The following is a 3,957-nucleotide window of genomic DNA, read 5'->3' on the forward strand; positions in this document are numbered from 1 at the left end:
GCGGGCATGGAGGAGACTGGCTGGTGCTGGTGGTGGTGCTGGGAGTGCTGGCACGGGAAAGTGGATCTTCCTCTTCCACATCCCCTCGCCTCTGCCTTTCTGCCTCCCTGACTCTGTTGACCAGCACCTCCGTCCAGTGATCGAGGGTTTTGGGGCTGCCAGTGCACATGTTCCCCTTCACCCTCGGGTCACACATGCCCGCCAGCATGTGGACCGTACTGGACCGCAACGGATCCAGTTGTCTCCTGATGCCCTCCTTCAGCCGCCTCACCAGTGCCTGCACGTCTGGTGACAGTGGCTCACCCCAGCCAGGAACATTGATCCCCTGGAAGCTCTCCATTTGGCTCTGAAGTTCCCTCACTACGGGGATCACCTGGCTGAGGAGGGCATCGCCAGCACTGAGGGTCTCGGTGGCCTCAAGGAAGGGCTTGAGGACCAGCAAGATCTGGGAGATGGTATCCCACTCCGCTTTGTTAAGGGGGCCGCTGATCCCAATCTCCCCGAGCAAGGCCATCTCATGGATGGCTTTCTGTTGCTCCACCAGCCTTTCGAGCATCAGGTATGTGGAGTCCCACCGAGTCTCCACATCCTGCATGACTCTGTGCTGCGGGATGCTCAGCTCTGCCTGTTTCTCCCAGAGCATCTTGCTCCCCTTGACGCTGCGGTGGAAGTAGCCCGCCACCTTCCTGCATTTCAAAATCAGCTGGGTGGTAGGGATGGTGCCATCCCCGGCAGCCCTGTCCCCCTCCAAGGCATCCCTGACAATGAGGTGGAACTTGTGTGCTACGCAGCGAATGCCAACAAAGTTGGCACCACGCACCGCCTTGACCATATTGTCCCTGTTGTCGGTGACCATGAACCCGCGGGTGAGCTCACCCTGCCCGAGCCACCCTTGCACCATGTGGCTTATGGCCACCATGATCTCCCTTGCCGTGTGGGACTCGTCCAGCACCTCGGCTTGGAGGAGAGCCCAGCGACGGCCTGACTGGTCACACCAGTGCCCCGTGAGGGAGGGGTAGGCGGGGTTGCCACCCCCGCCGCCTGTGGACCTGCCTTGCGCAGCTCCTCCCTCAAGTACTCCCTGCATGCCTCGTACAGGGAGGGCACCACCGTCCTGCTAAAGGTGGTGCGTGCGGGCACTTGGTACAATGGGGCCACGAGCGCCATGAGCCGCCTGAACCCTGGCCTCTCAACTAGGGAGAAGGGCTGGCCATCGACAGCAAGCATCTCCCCAATGCTCTGGGTGATCTCGCTCGCTGTTGCAACGCACCCTGCTTTCTGTCCGCCTTCCTCCCATGGTTCTAGGGTGGCCTGCCCCTGCTTTGGGGGGACGGCGGCTTTGGAGCGAGAGGGGGACTTCCCTTCAGGCACGCTCCCACCGGTGCCAGGCTGCGGAGGAACGAGGGCAAAGGGGTGGTGCCTGCGGAGATGCATCAGCATTGCCGTGGTGGTGAAGCGTTTCAACTTCTTGCCCCGGCTGATCTGCCTTCGGCAGTGCTGGCAGATAGTAAACCTGGGATCATCTGCCACCTCCAAATGCCCCCACGCTATGCTACTCACCCCCTTCTGGGGTGGTATCCCCCTCCACAGCAGGCAGAGGCACAACAACAGGGGAAGCTGAGCCACCTGCCCCCACAACCGCCTCTGCTTTGCCTTCTGGAGAAGGAGTCCTGGCACTAGGGGAACTCTGAGGGGTGTGGAGCACAAACTCAGATTCCCCCTCGGTCCCCAGAATTTCTTTTGCCAGGGCGTTCAGGTCCCCTGGTTCCAGATCCAGCTCTTCCTCTGGCACTGGGAGAGTCACACTGGGAGATGAAATTGGGGTGGAGGAGGCTGTCATTCTGCTGCTGGTGGCTGTTTCTGGTGTTAGGGGAGGTGGTGCAGGGGCAGCGGTGTCAGGTGCAGCCACTGCTCCCGCCGCCTTGCTCCCACTGGCAGCAGAAGACTCATGGCTGTCAGGAGGGAGGGTGCGTCTATGTTTGGGTGGGGGGGGACTTGCAGCTCCAGCTCTGCCCCTACCCCCTCTATCCCCTCTCCCTCCCCTGCCAGAGGACCTGGCACCTGCCTTTCCAGCACGCTTCATATTAATCTTTCCTGGGCTGGAAAACGTATGTGTGTGTGTGCATCCACAGCTGTAATATCTCTTCTTCTTCTTCTTCTCTGATGTAGGTGTGTGACTTCTTGTGTGTTGTGTTTAGTCTGTATGCGTAACTATATATAATCTCTTCTTCTATGATATATGACTGTGTCTGACTTCTGTGTTGAGTTTAATAATATCTTTTCTTCTTCTATAATGTACGTGTCTGACTTCTTCTGTGTTGTGCTTAGTCTGTACGTGTGTGTAACTATATAATATCTCTTCTTCTCAGTGTATGTGCGAGAGTGTGTATAATGTATGTGCTTTCCTGCACAGTGATAGATCACGCTGCCAGGAAAAACACAGCTTTCTTTTTTAAAAGTGTGTGTGGGGCGGTTAAAAGGGGGGTGGAACACCCCCCCCCACAAGAACAAATAAAAGGTTTTGGGGGGAAGAATAAGTTGAAAGAAATGGATTGGATAGGGGTAAGTAGAGGGATTCTAGGCAAGGGTAATTAGTAAGCTGTATCCAATCCTTCCAAGAACAGAAACTAGCAGGAGGTTGACTAGGAAGCCAAGTTAGTCCAGCAGTACCTTTCAGTCGCTGTCGCTCAGGCAGAAACAGCTCACAAAAGGGACAGAAATGCTGCAGATAGAGGCTTATAGGCTGTTTCTATGTCCCACCCCCAGAGCACAGTGATTGGACGGGGATTCAAGGAACGATCACAGTCACTGGCCAGCTACAGATGTCAGTCTTTCCCCACCCCCCTGCTCCCCCTCCTTCTTATCAGTTTCTTTCCTCTTGAAAGACTGCCTTCCACATCTCCAAATCTTTTCTGGATCTTGTCCAAATTGACCCCGAGGTGTTTTTTTTTTCCCTCCCAATTCCATCTGGATTCAGGGATTTGGCCTCCGAATCGAGTTGAATCTTCTCCAGATCGAATCGGGGACCGAAGCTTTGCACACCTTATCACAGATGCCCCTTTCCTACAAAGCATGTGTCCAAGCCCTGGTGAATCCGGCTGAGCTCTCAGTGTCCCCCACATCTGGACTCTCAGCATCTCCCACATCTGGGCTGTCAGTGTCCCCCACACCTGGGCTCTCAGCGTCCCCCACACCTGGGGGCCACAAGTCCCCCCTTTCATGCTCCGCTGGGGAACAGACCTGCCCGGTGTTGGCTTTAAGCTGCCATGTGCGACCCCTGGTTCTTTGCCTGAGGAGAGAGATGCTGATAAACCCCCAGGTGTGCCTACACGTGCATTTAAGCACACCTAAAGTTAATGCACACTAGCTTGAGTGCATTTAGGCTTGTGTGGGTCTACATGTGCAGGCGTTACATGCTTGTGGACTGACTTGGGACTAAAGTTAGTCCTAAATCGGTACACACAGAGCGTTCGTGCTCTTTAATGCATCTATACGTGCATTAACCTGCTTTGTCTGTGCCTAATGTGGATACTTGTATCCAATTTAGGCGTGACCAGCCTAAATCCGCCACTTTTTGCGTGCATTGAGGGCGTGCATGTATAGACGTCCACCCTAATGCGTATTAAAGCATACCGCTGTGTCCTGAAACAAAAGGGGTCGGCTTGAAGCTGCTCCTTGGGACCCCTGGATCTTGCTGGGCCATCAAACCGGGACTGGCTCTTCCCCACCCAGGGCTGTGCCAAGCAGGAGCTGCCCCGGGATGGCTGCAGGCGCCTGCCTGCTTTTTGCAGCCGGCAGCCCTGGTTCCTTGCCCGGGACGAGGATGCTGCGGCGCCCCGGGCGGGCTGTCCCGGGGCAGGAGCTGCCCCTGGGGCTGGGGGAGCCCGGCGAGGGGCGGGCAGGGCTGGTCCCACCCCGCGGGGCGGCCCGGGCGGGCGCGGGCCTTGGTTGGAGCCC

General features: G+C 56.8%; 1 protein-coding gene across 1 annotated transcript in view; it reads left to right on the top strand.

Moving 5' to 3' along the window:
* The window catches only part of CDC25B (cell division cycle 25B), a 24,305-nt gene that overhangs the window by 8,083 nt on the left and 12,265 nt on the right, over nt 1-3,957 (top strand). The window contains exon 2 of the mRNA XM_025213290.1: nt 3,871-3,879. The gene's annotated coding sequence lies outside the window, so the exon portion shown is untranslated. The remainder of the gene's footprint in view (nt 1-3,870; nt 3,880-3,957) is intronic.

This window comes from Alligator sinensis, unplaced genomic scaffold, assembly GCF_000455745.1.
Source record: "Alligator sinensis unplaced genomic scaffold, ASM45574v1 scaffold1408_1, whole genome shotgun sequence".
Lineage (NCBI taxonomy): Eukaryota > Metazoa > Chordata > Crocodylia > Alligatoridae > Alligator > Alligator sinensis.